General features: G+C 42.9%; 1 long non-coding RNA gene across 2 annotated transcripts in view; it reads left to right on the forward strand.

Moving 5' to 3' along the window:
* Positions 1-4,122: 4,122 nt before the first annotated feature.
* Positions 4,123-16,219, forward strand: part of LOC115899090 — a 42,960-nt gene continuing 30,863 nt past the window's right edge. For both annotated transcript variants that reach the window (XR_004058715.1, XR_004058714.1), the window contains exon 1: positions 4,123-4,521. This is a non-coding gene — a long non-coding RNA (uncharacterized LOC115899090). The remainder of the gene's footprint in view (positions 4,522-16,219) is intronic.

The following is a 16,219-nucleotide window of genomic DNA, read 5'->3' on the forward strand; positions in this document are numbered from 1 at the left end:
GGAAATATACATAATACTTAAATGTTTATTAGAGCAAAATCAAACTTGAAACTATGTTTTTTCTGCTCTCTTTTTTTTTGGTTTCCCTATGGTAAGTGATTTTTAAAATGTTTCATATGTAGACAACTGGAATTTTATAGTCACGGCACAAGTATAATAATGTTTTCATGATTGCTTTACAGTTTAATATTGAAAAGGTATTTTAATTATTGAACTCTGCTTCCTGAGAGATGTAAAATATTGAAGTATTTTCAACTAAGGGTATTATTATTATTATTATTATTATTATTATTATTATTTTGAGACGGAGTCTCGCTCTGTCACCCAGGCTGGAGTGCAGTGGCCAGATCTTGGCTCACTGCAAGCTCCGCCTCCCGGGTTTACGCCATTCTCCTGCCTCAGCCTCCCCAGTAGCTGGGACTACAGGTACCCGCCACCTCGCCCGGCTAGTTTTTTTGTATTTTTTAGTAGAAACGGGGTTTCACCGGGTTAGCCAGGATGGTCTCGATCTCCTGACCTCATGATCTGCCTGTCTCGGCCTCCCAAAGTGCTGGGATTACAGGCTTGAGCCACCGCGCCCGGCCAACTAAGGGTATTATTTACTGAAATTAATATTTTTTTTGCAGGTATTATTGTCTTTAAAAAATTCAAAGCCTTTCACCTCTTGGTTACAGAGAATGGTAGAACCGCACAAAGTTTTTGATGAAGTTGTTAGATAATGAAGCAATTCAGTGAGAGATTGTGATTGAAGACACCTTTAAATATGGTTTGTTCTATATTTTAAAGAGAGGCTTTGGAATGTGACATGCTTTCAGTTCCTGAAAATTTCCCCTCTCTTGTTTCTAGTACTGGATGCAATGATATTCTGCAGCTGTTGCTTAATTATAGAATTCTACTACTGCATGCCTTTTTCATGTACTAATTCAGCCTAAGATTTGAGAACCTGGCATGGGTACTTCTACCTGAGGGTAGTTACTTGTATTACCAACCCTAACTTGAAGAAGAATGGTTACATCACACAATGGAAATTACAAAATGAGTTGATCTCCAGGAGAATTGTTTTTTTTTTTTTTTTTGAGACTAGTCTTGCTCTGTCACCCATGCTGGAGTGCAGTGGCACAGTCTTGGCTCACTGCAACCTCTGCCTCCAGGCTTCAAGGGATTCTCTTGCCTCAGCCTCCTGAGTAGCTGGGATTACAGGCACGTGCCACTATGCCCCACCTGGCTTTTTTTTATTTTTTATTTTTATTTTTAGTAGAGATGGGGTTTTACCATGTTGCCTAGGCTGGTCTCGAACTCCTTTCCTGAAGAAATTTGACCGTCTCGGCCTCCTAAAGTGCTGGGATTATGGGGATGAGCCACCGCACCCAACCTAAAATACTTTATTTCATACAATTCTAGTCACATTTTTGGATAGTAAGACCCTGAAGTAGGGTTATCCCATAATACCCTGGGGCCAGGTGCGGTGGCTGAGGCCTGTAATCCCAGCACTTTGGGAGGTGGAGGTGGGCAGATCACCTGAGGTTAGGAGTTCCAGACCAGCCTGGCCAAAATGGCGAAAGCTCGTCTCTACCAAAAATACAAAAATTAGCCAGGCATGGTGGGGCTCACCTGTAATCCCAGCTACTCCGGAGGCTGAGGCAGGAGAATCATTTGAACCCAGCAGGCAGAGGTTGCAGTGAGCCGAGACTGTGCCACTGTACTTCAGCCTGGGCAACAGAGCAAGACTCCGTCTTAAATAAATAAATAAATACTCCAAAACCCGTGTTAATAAAGAATCAGAAGCAGGTATGACCTTTTCTAACTTCATGAATATTTACAAGTAATTCAAATTTTTGTTTGGACTTGGTCACTTATAATATGGACACATCCATGTTAATGGTTAATACTGACACAAGCCACCAAATAGGCACACAGCTCTAGTGAAAACTACCTGTTGTAGCTTCAAGAAGTAACTTTGACACTGTAAACTTCTCCCTATTATCTTTTTTTTTTTTTTTTTTTTTTTAAGACTGAGTTTGACTCTTGTTGCCCAGGCTGGAATGCAATGGTGTGATCTCGGCTTACTGCAACCCCTGCCTCTCGGGTTCAAGCGATTCTCCTGCCTCAGCCTCCAGAGTGGCTGGGATTACAAGGCGCCCGCCACCTCGCCCAGCTAGTAGAGATGGGGTTTCACTTTGTCGACCACGCTGGTCTCAAAGTCCTGATCTCAGGTGATCCACCCACCTAGGCCTCCCAAAGTGCTGGGATTACAGGTGTGAGCCACCATGACCGGCCTCCTATTATATTAAAAAAAATTTTTAAAGTATTTTTTATGGCAGCATATTGATAATTTTTCTATTAAATAAACTGCACCATCTTGCTGATGACGAAGGCTACAATCTGTTTTCCGCTTTGGTTGTGACTTTTCCTGGCTAGAGTCACTCCCCAGAATTAGCTCACAGGGGCTACAGGGTTCTCCCACTTGGAGGGATTTTCTCCCAGAGTCCATTTCTCTTGGCACTAAGTAGACACCAACAGTGTAGTCAGTGGCTTTCAAAGCCATTTATATAGAGAGCTGTGACTGCGGAATTCTGGGGTCCGTAGAAGAATCTGTAAGTGTAATGGAAGGAACTGCAGTTGAAACTACTAGAGAACCAATGACAGCAGCACCAGAGGAAACCAAGGGAAGCAGCAGTCACTGTCACTGCAAGTCTGCAGCGAAGCTCCTGTGAGTTCAGCGCTTTGAGCTGTGTTGCACTCTGCTCTACCACCGGCCACTTTTCTGAGAATATGCTGAGTTAAAAACGAACTCAATTTTGGAGTGTGGAAGATTTATTATCTGTGGGGAATTAGTTAAATCTTTCTGAAAAGGATTACGGGTGAGAAATTTTTTCAGTAAATTGGATAATTTTACCAACACGTTTTTTTTTTTTTTTTTTTTTTTTGAGACAGAGTCTTACTCTGTCGCCCAGGCTGGAATGCAGTGGCACGATCTCGGCTCACTGCAACCTCCGCCTTCCTGGTCCAAATGATTCTCCTGCCTCAGCCTCCTGAGTAGCTGGGATTACAGGTGCGTGCCACCATGCCCAGCTACTTTTTGTATTTTTAGTAGAGATGGGGGTTTCACCATGTTGGCCAGGCTGATCTCGAACTCCTGACCTTGTGATCCGCCGCCTCAGCCTCCCAAAGTGATAGGATTACAGGCGTGAGCCACCGTGCCCGGCCTGCCAACAAGTATTTTTACCAAGCCATGTATACTGGGGGTATGTGACATGAACCACTGCTAAGCTTCCTGGGCTGTAGCATTCAGTACGTGAAGGATTAGAGCTCTAGAACTCAGCCTCATCCATTTTGCTTTTTACCCAATTCCCTTTATTTCAGGGAAATGAGGAAAGGACTCCAGTTTTAAGATTAAATTCCTCTAAGCCCTGTTTCCCCATCACACTCCACTGGGTTGGACCAACCACATGTTATCTCACATCACTACTTCAGATTTTTGATGGGCTTGAATAGACAGATTGGGAGATTTTAAATGCTTAAACTGACAAAGTGACCTTTGGGGGTACGTTTCGAGGTACGTTTCGAGGTACGTTATCTGTCATCGTCCTAGGGGACACTTGCCTTTAAAAATTTTTCATGTTTATTTCTCCAATCCTCAACCCCTGAGATATAGATAAAACTTTTTCTCTCTTTTCTGGAGGAGTGCTATTTTTATAACAGGGCGCCCTCCAGCGATTCTGGAATCCCAAGCAATAGAATAGAATTCGAGCGTCTTGGGGAGAGAGCAATGTTATTTTAGTCGATGGAGGAAAAAAATAAAAAGTGCTGATCACTTTAGAGTGTGTCTGTAATGTAATTCCTGGAACACAGGCAAAAATTTCTGCCAAGGCAAATTTTTAGATTCAAGAACAGAGTCGAAAAGCCAGAAGCAAAAGTGGAGGTCAAGACTCGGAAAGGATCCCGGCAACCCGAATTGTTCTACAGAGCGCTTTCTGAAACCGTCTTGGATTGGGCCAGAAATGCCGCAACCCCGGTCACGTGATACCGCCCCGCCCTCCGCCTCTAGATAACCTAGGGCTGGCTCGCACCCGCCAAAGCGGTCGAGTCAGAGACCTGCGCATGCGCGGAGCGCGGGAGGCCTGGGGAAGCGCTCTGGATCCTACTTCCGCTTCGCTTCCTCTGGGCAGGTCCAGCTTACTTGGACTGAAACTCGTGGGTCAGGTCCTTAGGACCTTCCTTTTCTTTACTGTCTTTTCCATTTTGTAATCCTTGCTTAGCGATTAACAAAGCCTTTGTTTTCTTACTTTTTTTTTTTTTTTTTAAATACACATGGAGTCTTGTTCTGTTGCCCAGGTTGATCTCGAACTCTCGGGCTCAAGCGATCCTCCTGCTCGGCTTCCAAATTGCTGGGGTTCCAGGCATGAGCCACCGTGCCTGGCCTTATTTTCTTTCTAATTTTATTTCAAGTATTGCATTATTCTAAACCCCACATTGACGAATATCATCCACCTGCTCAGCAGCTATAAATGGTGGAGTTAGGTAAGTTTTCAAGTTCTCTAAGGTGGAAATGAGGGCTGATCATGTGTGTGGTTTATGAAGTGCTGCGTTTGCAGCTGAGGCCACTTTTGCTTCTGTCACTTGTTTGTTCACAGTCTGGTTCAAGTTTGCACTTCGGTGACCTCTGCTAAGGGGACTTCTCTTCTTGTCCCCAGGGGCTAGCCTACTATTCCACGTTGTTCCTACTCCTATTTTTCTTCTATTTTATTTTATTATTTATTTATTTATTTTGTGAGACGTAGTCTTGCTCTGTCGCCCAGGCTGGAGTGCAGTGGCGCCATCTCGGCTCACTGCAAACTCCGCCTCCTGGGTTCACGGCATTCTCCCGCCTCAGCCTCCCCAGTAGCTGGGACTACAGGCGCCGACCACCACGCCCGGTTAATTTTTTGTATGTTTAGTGGAGACGGGATTTTACCGTGTTAGCCAGGATGGTCTCGGTCTCCTGACCTCATGATCCGCCCGCCTTGGCCTCCCAAAGCGCTGGGATTACAGGCGTGAGCCACCGCGCCTGGCCTTTTCTTCTGTTTTAAAGCCAGCATTGCTGAATTGAACAGTCAAGTTGGTACCTAAGAACGAATCAATTCTGGAAAATATTGGAGCAACCAACTACCCAGAGGGAAACTGTTGAAAAATGACATGTAGCCCACATGTAAAGTGATTAAGAGCTTTAAGAAGTATATGTAGAATCTTTTTCCTCTCCGAAGGAAAGGATGGATCCATTGAGGGAAACTTTGTAGAGGTCACTGTGTGAGAGTATTAACATTTTTCTTCTGTTAATTAGGACGACTAAATTATAGTTTGTTAGAAGTGTCTTAAACTATTGAAGAAAACTGTCATCAAATTATACTTTTTTTTTTTTTTGAGACGGAGTCTGGCTCTGTTGCCAGGCTGGAGTGCAGTGGCACGATTTCGGCTCATTGCAACCTCTGCCTCCTGAGTTCAAGCGATTCTCCTGCCTCAGTCTCCAGAGTAGCTGGGACTACAGGTGCGTGCCACCACATGATGAAACCCCGTCTCTACTAAATGTACAAAAATTATACGTTTTATTGGAATCAGTCACCTTTCAGAGAATATTTGCTTCAGTTTTTCTTGTGCAACCGAAAGGTGTCCTTGATGCTATGGAAGAAGAGAATAATTAAATTTGAAATCTTGTATACATAATTTTTATTAAAATGTCAAAGGACAGTTACATGTTTCTATAGAATTAGCATATATATATGCTCAATCAATCAATCATCTATCTGTCTATCATCTCTCTATCTAGAGAGAGAAACAGGGTCTGTTACCCAGGCTGGAGTGCAGTGGCTATTCACAGGCACGATCCTGCTACTGATCTGCAGGGGAGTTTTGACCTGCTCCATTTCCGATCTTGGCCAGTTCACCCCTCCCTTAGGCAACCTCGTGGTCCCCTGTTCCTGGGAGGTCACTATATTGATGCCGAACTTAGTGTGGACACGCGATTGGTATAGCACACTACAGCCCAGAACTCCTGGGCTCAAGTCATCTCCTGCCTCAAGCTTCCCAAGTAGCTGGGACTACAAGCAGGGGCCACCGCACCTGGCAAAGTTTGCAAATATTTAACTGCAGTAAAACTAATGTCAGTAGTTTCTCAGGCATTTCCATTGGCTTTTACAAAGTCACAAAATTGGGTAAAATGAGGGCCATTTACTTTATTTAAAAATAAGAGGCCTAGCGCTGTGGCTCACGCCTGTAATCCCAATACTTTGGGAGGCCAAGGTGGGTGGATCACAAGGTCAGGAGTTGGAGAGCAGCCCGGCCAATATGGTCAAAACCTGTCTCCACTAATACAAAAGTTAGCCGGGCGTGGTGGCACGTGCCTATAGTCCCAGCTGCTCAGGAGACTGAGGCAGGAGAATCGCTTGCACCTGGGAGGTGGAGGTTGCGGTGAGCCAAGATTGCGCCACTGCACTCAGGCCTGGGCAACTGAGTGAGACTCTGTCTCAGAAAACAAACAAAAAAGAGATGAGAATATTCTTGGATTTTAAGAAGCCAAGATTTTCTAGTGGGTAATAGCATTTCTCAGAAAAGACTTTTTCTTTTGACGGACTAAATATTTAGGAAATTTTTTTTTCTTCTTATATTGAGGGATTGTATTTTCAGTATTGTTTTGATGTTGCCACAGTATTTAAAAAAATAATTTTTAGCAGGTGAAGACAATGTGAATTTGTTGTTTACAACCCGCAGGACATTGAGGAGCTACTTGCTGAGAGAGGAGCTACTACCATCTGGTCTCTCCTATGAGGCCAAAGCACTACACGGGTCCCATGATAAACCTACTTTTCTTTTTGTGTCATCTATTTTCCTTTCCACTGCTATTCTATATCAGCCTTGAGGTTGCTATTGGAGTTGAGGGACAAATAAGAGGTCATATAATGTAGGCCATCGCATAATGATGAAATACCAATTCTGTGGTCTGTCTCTAAGGCTCTGTCCTTGATAATAAAACACAGTGTGCTGTAATAGTTATCAAGCTTCCACTCCATATTATTAGGTTATTAGCTATTAATTAGATGTCACTTGCCATTTTTGCTTTACATGACTGTAAATAACTACTGTCTTTCAGGTATTTATGTACTCAATTTTTATAAGCAGTTTGTAATTAACATATTAAGAAAAAAACCATGGAGAATTATGTACAAATCCTTTTCAAGGCAAGCAGTCTTATAGCTATGATCAAAGGCATAAAATGTAGAATATTTAACAAACTTTTAAAATCCTTTGTTTAAGGAACATAAGTGATAGGAAAACAAAGATGAATGGCACCAACTCTATCTCTTGAAAAACACAGCCTAAACCCAAGATTATAAACCAAGAGTGAAATTGCAGGCAGAGAAATGGCTGAACTGACAGCTTGTGCCTAGAAAGCTCAGAAGATGCTAAAACTTTGATTTGCTCACTTCAGTGAAGGCTTGATCCTTCATTTTGCAGGGCTATGGAAGGAGAATATTTATTTGAGTTTGTAAATACAAAAATCGATCAATATATGAGGGACAGACTTGTGCCAAGAAAATTCACCAAAGTCAGATTTCTAAACCAAAGTGTCAATTTATTAATTTACAGGGAGATTGTATATTTACATTGACTATGGTATTATTGTTCAGCATTCTAAATCGGTGCTCTTTTTCTGTGTGTGTGTGTGTTTTTTTTTTATTTTTATTTAAGTTCTAGGGTACATGTGCAGGTTTGTTACATATGTATACCTGAGCTATGTTGGTTTGCTGCACCCATTAACTCGTCATTTACATTAGGTATATTTCCTAATGCTATCCCTCCCCCCCCCCCCCCGCCACAATAGGACCTGGTGTGTGATGTTCCCCTTCCTGTGTCCAGGTGATCTCATTGTTCAGTTCCCACCTATGAATGAGAACATGTGGTATTTGGTTTTCTGTTCTTGTAATAGTTTGCTGAGAATGATGGTTTCCAGCTGCATCCATGGTGCTCTTTAATAGAAATATAATTCTGTCAAAAATGCAAGTTGGTGGGGTTTGGTGGCTCTTACCTATAATCCCAGCACTTTGGGAGGCCGAGGCGGGTGGATCACCTGAGGTCAGGAGTTGGAGACCAGCCTGGCCAACATGGTGAAACCCCATCTCTACTGAAAATACAAAAATTTGCCAGGCATGGTGGCGGGTGCCTGTAATCCCAGCTACTCCGGAGGCTGAGGTAGGAGAATTGTTTGTGCCTGGGAGACAGAGGCTGCAGTGAGCCAAGATCGAGCCACTCTGCTCCAGCATGGGTGACAGAATGCAAGTCACAGATGTATTTAGAATTTTCTAGTAGACATATTTAAAAAACTAAAAAGAAACAGGTAAAATTAATTTTAATGTATTTTAATTAACCCAACATATTCAAAATATTATACTTTCTACATGTAATCAATATAAAAAATCATTAGTAAGATTTTTTGTATTTTTTTCATACAAAGTCTTCCAAATCTGGGATGGATTTTATGCTTACAGCACATCTCAATTCAGATAGTCATTTTTCTCTTTCTTTTTCTTTCTCTTTCTTTCCTCCCTCCCTCCCTCCCTCCCTCCCTCCCTCCCTTCTTTCTTTCTTTCTTTCTTTCTTTCTTTCTTTCTTTCTTTCTTTCTTTCTTTCTTTCTTTCTTTCTCTCTCTCTCTCTCTCTCTCTCTCTCTCTCTCTCTCTTTCTTTCTTTCTTTCTTTACAGAGTTTTATTTTTATTTAGTTACTTTCTTCTTCTTTTCTTTCTTTTTATAAAGATGGGGCCTCATCATGTTGCCCAGGCTGGTCTCAAACTCCTGGGCTCAAGTGATCTCCCTCCTTGGCCTCCCAAAGTGCCCGGATTAGCCACATTTCGAGTGCAGTAGTCATGTTGCGAGGTGAAGATCTCGTGTATCCCTTCTAGGAAAGGTAACTGAGAGGCCAAGTGCACAATCAGAATCCTCTCAGGTGAGCATAGAATCAGAGGAGAGGGTGCTAGATGGTCTTTAGCGATATTTTATGTATTTGACAAGTAAGAGGAACCTACCCTGATCCACACTAGCATATTCTTTCTAGAGGTTTTAGTATTTGTTGTGTTTAGTTTATCTCACCTTGGCAGCAGTACACTCAGCACTACTAGACTAATGCTGCCAAATTCTTGCTTCCTTTGATTCTATGTAAATTACTTTATTCTATTAACATACTTTCTATTTTTCTTTCTTTCCTTTTTTTTTTTTTTTTTGAGACAGAGTCTTGCTCTGTTGCCCAGGCTGGAGTGCAGTGGTGTGATCGCGGCTCACTGCAAACTCCGCGTCTCAGGGTTGAGCAATTTTTATGCCTCAGCCACCCGGGTAGCTGGGATTCCACCACCCTGGCTAATTTTTGTATTTTTAGTAGAGGTGGGGTTTCGCCATGTTGGCCAGGCTGGTCACGAACTCCTGGCCTCAAGTGATCCACCCACCTTGGCCTCCCAAAGAACTGGGATTGCAAGTGTGAGCCACTGTGCCCGGCCACAGTTTTTACATATAATAATTATACTAATCATTTTTCATATTAGATGATAATATTTCTCCTTTTTGTCTTTTAAAAAAATTTTTAAATTTTATTTATTTTTTGAGACAGAGTCTCACTCTGTCACCCAGGCTGGAGTGCAGTGGTGTGATCTCAGCTCACTGCAACATCCGCCTCCCAGGTTCAAACAATTCTCCTGCCTCAGCTTCCTGAATAGCTGGGAATACAGGCATGCACCACCATGCCAGGCTAATTTTTGTATTTTTAGTAGAGATGACGTTTCACCATGTTCGTCAGGCTAGTCTCGAACTCCTGACCTTGCTCTTGCTATCTGCCCGCCTTAGCCTCCCAAAGTGCTGGGATTACAGGTGTGAGTATCTATCTATCTATCTATCTATTTATTTATTTATTTATTTATTTATTTATTTATTTATTGAGACGGAATTCACTCTTGTTGCCCAGGCTGGAGTGCACTGGCATGATCTTGGCTCGCTGCAGCCTCTGCCTCCCTGGTTCAAGTGACTCTCCTGCCTCAGCCTCCTGAGTAGCTGGGATTACAGGCGCCCCCCACCACGCCTGGCTAATTTTTGTATTTTTAGTAGACACGGGGTTTCACCATGTTGGCCAGGCTGGTCTTGAACTGGTGGCACGCACCTGTAGTCCCAGCTACTTGGGAGGCTGAGGCAGAAGAATCACTTGAACTGGGGAGGCAGAGGTTACAGTGAGTCGAGATGGCACCGCTGCACTCCTGGGTGACAGAGTGAGACTCTGTCATTAAAAGATAAAAGAAAAAAAGACCTACCAAATGAGAGAAGCAATGGCTATTTATTCTGAGCTTGCTTTAGCAAGGGAGTCCGCTACCAGCACTGGCATTTGGGCAGAGACCCAGAGGCAGGCAGAGAAATGGGAAAGCTTTATAGAGGAAATAAGCCCTGATTGGAAGCTGTTGGCATGAGGAAGCTGCAGGTGGGCTAAGCAGAAGTGGAGCATCTTATGTGATTGGTTAGGGGTGCATATTTGGCTTTCCTTGGTTAGTCCTATGTTGGAAATGGGGACTAAAATTCTGGAAACCGTCAGTTATTGATCAAGTCCTGGCCATTTTAGGCCAATTGTTACAGAAGTTATTTTTTAGCTTCTTGGATTGTCACTAGAGATAGCAAACTGGCTTCCTCTAAGTCTGACTTATAGCAAACTGGCTTCCTCTAAGTCTGACTTATAGCAGGCTGGCTTCCTCTAAGTCTGACTTATAGCAGGCTGGCTTCCTGAGTTGTTTATTGTAGATAAAGGGTTGATCTCCTGGGCAAGGTGTTGCACATCATGGGTCAAAGTTCAATTTTTCATATGATCTGGCCATTGTCCATTTGTTATTCAGTCTCTCAGCCTCTAATTTGAAGTTGTTATAGAAGTTCTGACAAATACAGTAAGATAGTAAATAAATAAGTGGCTTAAATTCTGGGAGGAAAGCAGATGATGGAATCTTTATGCTCAACTAAACTACTTGAATTAATGAAGTCGTTCAGAAAAAAAACACTCTAGGCCAGGTGCAGTGGCTCATGCCAGGTGCTGTTTTCTGTAATCCCAGCATTTTGGGAGGCCGAGGCAGGCAGATCACTCGAGGCCAGGAGTTAGAGATCAGCTTGACCAACATGGGGAAAACCCATCTCTACTGTAATAAAAATACAAAAATTAGCCCGGCATGATGGCGGGTGCCTGTAATCCCATCTACTTGGGAGGCTAAGGAAGGAGAATCATTTGAATTCGAGAGGCAGAGGTTGTAGTGAGCCAAGATCACACCACTGCACTTGAGCCTGAGTGACAGGGCAAGGCTCTGTCTCAAAAAACAAAACAAAGCACTCTAATATTCTGGCAATAATTATGTAAAGATTGTAGAGAAAAAAAGATCCCATGGACCATATCAACAAATACAATTCATAGGCATAGTCTTACTGAGGACTTGTTTGATCTATGTAATACAAACTATCAAACTATTACTAGAGAGAAAAAATTAGAAACATCCTTTAATAGAAACACTCTTATTTTTTCACCAGTGAATAAAAGGAGAGGCATGCTAAATTTTAGATGAAAAGGCTGAACATTGTGAAGATTTTAGCCTGTCCTCAATCAATTTGAAAATTCAATGCAGCTCCCATCTAAATTCCCATTGGATTTTTTTTGTAGGGAGGAAGCCAAGAAATCTTTTTTTTTTTTTTTTTTTTTTTTTATGAGGTGGAGTCTCACTCTGTTGCCCAAGCTGGAGTGCAGTGGCATGATCTCAGCTCACTGCAACCTCTGCCTCCCAGGTTCAAGCAATTATCTTGCCTCAGCCTCCTGAGCAGCTGGGACTACAGGCACGTGCCACCACACCTGGCTAATGGAAATTTTCTAAAGGTCGTCTAAAAGAGTAAACAAAAAAGAACATGACAAATTTACTTATTTAATAAATATTTATTGATTTCCATGTCCAAGACCTAAGGATATATAGTACTGTTTCCTCACCCATTGGTTCATGGCTGAGGCCACATAACAAAAGATAGATTAACAAGAGAAATACAAACAAAAAAAAAATTTTTTTTTTTGAGCAACAAGGCTGTTTATTTCACCTGGGTGCAGGCAAACTGAGTCCGAAAAAGGAGTCAGCAAAGGGTGTTGGGATTACCATTAGTTCTTACAGGTTTGGGATAGGCGGTAGAGTTAGGAGCAGTTTTTTTGCAGGCAGGGGGTATATCTTACAAAGCACATTCTCAAGGGTGGGGAGAATATTACAAAGTACCTTCTCTCTTTTTTTTTTTTTTGAGACGGAGTCTTGCTCTGTTGCCCAGGCTAGAGCACAGTGGCGCATCTCTGCTCTCTGCAAGTGCCACCTCCCAGGTTCACACCATTCTCCTGCCTCAGTCTCCCGAGTAGCTGGGACTACAAGCGCCTGCCACCATGCCCAGCTAATTTTTTTGTATTTTCAGTAGAGACGGGGTTTCCGCGTGTTAGCCAGGATGATCTCGATCTCCTGACCTCATGATCCGCCCGCCTTGGCCTCCCAAAGTGCTGGGATTACAGGCGTGAGCCACTGTGTACGGCCTAGCCCTGATACATGTTAACCTAAATAACAAGCAGAGAGAGAGGCTCTCTAAAAGAAAATGACGTTTATTTGGGAATAGAGCATTGCAATGGGAATCTGCATGTCATAGTAAATGATGTGCGTATTCAAGGAGATAAAGGAAGACCAAAGTTTTTAAAGGAAAAAATCAGGAGGATTATACAATTGTTTTGAAATAATTATCTTTGGCTACAAGGATTAATAACAGGGATGACACCAGTCTGAGGTTGAACAAGTAGTTGCTGGGCAGATGTCCTTGTAGAAGTCTTTTTTGCCTAAGATTGTGACGACTTTTGTGTAAGGTTGTGGGTTTTGTAGAGTCCTTTTCATTTTCATGCATACAAGTGTAAAAACCCTTTCAGGATGACTTCTTCTGGCCTTGTTTGTAAGGGTTTTCTTAACATTAGTGACTCCATTTTGATTCAGCTCTTTGGGAGGTTGAGGCAGGAGAATCCCTTGAACCGAGGTGGAGGTTGCAGTGAGCTGAGATCATGCTGTTGCACTCCAGCCTGGGTGACAAGAGCAAAACTCCATCTCAAAAACAAAAACAAAAAACAAAAAAAAAAAGAGAGAAAAAATTAATGTTTAAAAATCTTAAAGAAATCGGGCAAGAGTAAAATGTGTTTTATTTTTTCTTACTAAGTCCCCATAGTAGCATAATATTGGTTTTAAAAAACAGGTATAGTAAGATAACACAGCTAAATTACATTGATTAGATGAATAAAACTTAAAAAAAAACCTCATTACAGGAATGGATTGCGATAGAATTATTTCTAAGGATTTATTCTTTTTTTTTTTTTTTTTTTTTTTTTTGAGACGGAGTCTTGCTCTGCCGCCCAGGCTGGAGTGCAGTGGCTAGCTCTCAGCTCACTGCAAGCTCCGCCTCCCGGGTTCACGCCATTCTCCTGTCTCAGCCTCCCCAGTAGCTGGGACTACAGGCGCCCGCCTCGTCGCCCGGCTAGTTTTTTGTATTTTTTAGTAGAGACGGGGTTTCACCATATTAGCCAGGATGGTCTCGATCTCCTGACCTCGTGATCCGCCCGTCTCGGCCTCCCAAAGTGCTGGGATTACAGGCTTGAGCCACCGCGCCCGGCCTCTAAGGATTTATTCTAAGAAAATAATCTGTAAAACATCAGAATGTTCATTGCAAGGATAATTTTGTTGGGAAAAACTGGAAGCAGCCTAAATGTCCAGCAGTAGGGTAATAGTAAATTATCTTTTACTCATAAGTAGGATATTATGCAGCCATTAAGGATGGTGTTTTGACCAAGTGCGGTGGCTCACGCCTGTAATCCCAGCACTTTGGGAGGCCCATGCCAGCAGATCACTTAAGTTCAGGAGTTTGAGACCAGCCTGGCCAATATGAAGAAACCTCATCTCTACTAAAAATACAAAAAAATTAGCCAGGTGTGGTGGTATATGTCTGTAATCTCAGCTACTTGAGAGGCTGGGGCAGGAGACTAGCTTGAATATGGAAGATGGAGGTTGCAGTGAGCTGAGATCGCACCATTGCACTCCAGCCTGGGCGACAGAGTGAGACTCTGTCTCAAAAAAAAGAAAAAAGAGACCGGGCGCGGTGGCTCAAGCCTGTAATCCCAGCACTTTGGGAGGCCGAGACAGGCGGATCACGAGGTCAGGAGATCGAGACCATCCTGGCTAACACGGTGAAACCCCGTCTCTATTAAAAAATACAAAAAACTAGCCGGGCGAGGTGGCGGGCGCCTGTAGTCCCAGCTCCTTGGGAGGCTGAGGCAGGAGAATGGCGTAAACCCGGGAGGCGGAGCTTGCAGTGAGCTGAGATCCGGCCACTGCACTCCAGCCTGGGCGACAGAGCTAGACTCCGCCTCAAAAGAAAAAAAAAGAAAAGAAAAATGGTGTTTTGAAACTATTTATTTATTTAGTTATTTAAGACAGAGTCTCCATCTGTTGCCCAGGCTGGAGTGCAGTGGGGCAATCTCAGTTTACCCCAACCTCCGTCTCCCAGGTCAAGCGGTTCTTGTGCCTCAACATCTGGAATAGCTGGAACTACAGGCACACACCACCACGCCCGGCTAATTGTGTGTTTTTGTAGAGACGGGGTTTCACCATGTTGCCCATGTTGGTCTCAAACTCCTGACTCCAAGTGATCCGCCTGCCTTGGCCTCCCACAGTGTTAGGATTGTGGGCGTGAGCCGCCATGCCCGGCCTTGAAACAATTTAAATGAAAAGGGGAAACACTAGAGTTGAAAGGAACATTAGTAATCATGGAGTCCACCTTCTTTATCTTAACTGCATGGAAAACCAAAATCTGTGAGGTTAAGTGACTTGCTTGAGGACACAGGGAGGAAGTATCAGTTGTTACCAGCACAGGCTCTTGAGTAAACTGACTTGGCTTTGAATCCTTACTCTACCAGTTACTGATATTATGATCTTGGGGCTCATTATATAGTCCCTGCATTTCAGTCTCCTCAACTGTAAAATGGAGATGATAAATAAGGTTGGCATGAGAGTTAAATGTGCTTGTTATATGTCACATCCTTAATCCTTAATAAATATCATTTATTAAAATGTATGTGATATAATAAAGGCTGGGCACAGTGACTCATGCCTGTAATCCCAGCACTTTGGGAGGCTGAGGCAGGTGGATCACCTGAGGTTAGGAGTTTGAGACCAGCCTGGCCAACATGGTAAAACCCCATCTCTACTAAAAATACATAAATTAGCCAGGCATGGTGGTAGGCACCTGTAATCCCAGCTGCTCAGGAGACTGAGGCAGAAGAATCACTTGAACCTGGGAGACCTGGGAGGCAGAGGTTGCAGTGAGCCGAGATTGCATCACTGCACTCCATCCTGGGTAACACAGTGAGACTCTGTCTCAAAAAAAAAAAAAAAAAGTATGTGATATAACAAAGAATACAGGCGTATCTCATTTTATTGAACTTCACCTTTATTGCGCTTCGCAGATTTTTTTTTTTTTTTTTTTTTGAAATGGAGTCTTGCTCTGTCGCGCAGGCTGGAATGCAATGGCGTGATCTCAGCTCACTGCAACCTCTGCTTCCCGGGTTCAAGTGATTTTCCTACCTTAGCCTCCCAAGTAGCTGGGATTACAGGCACCTGCCACCAGGTCTGGCTAATTTTTGTATTTCTTTTTTTTTTCTTTTTTGTAGACACAGGGTTTCACCATGTTGGCCAGGCTGGTCTTGAACTCCCGACTTTGGGTGATCTGCCTGCCGCAGCCTCCCAAAATGTTGGGATTACAGGCATGAGCTACCATGACCAGCTTGGATGTTGTACTTTTTACAAATTGAATGTTTATGGCAGCCCTGCGTCAAGCAAGTCTATTGGTGCCATTTTTCTAACAGCCTTAGTCACTTCATGTCTGTGTCACATTTGGTAATCCTCATAATATTTTAAACTCTGAAATTATTATTATATCTTTTAAGGTGATCCTGTGATTAGTGATTTTTGTTCTTTTCCCAACCCTCAAGTGGAAACAGAGATGCTCAGTGATCTTTGATGTTAGTATTGTAATTATTTTAGGGTGCCACAAATTGCACTTATATAAAATGATAAACTTAATGGATAAATTTGTGCATTCTGACTGCTCTTCTGAATGGCCATTCCTGTGTCTC

This window comes from Rhinopithecus roxellana, chromosome 8, assembly GCF_007565055.1.
Source record: "Rhinopithecus roxellana isolate Shanxi Qingling chromosome 8, ASM756505v1, whole genome shotgun sequence".
NCBI classification, from domain to species: domain Eukaryota; kingdom Metazoa; phylum Chordata; class Mammalia; order Primates; family Cercopithecidae; genus Rhinopithecus; species Rhinopithecus roxellana.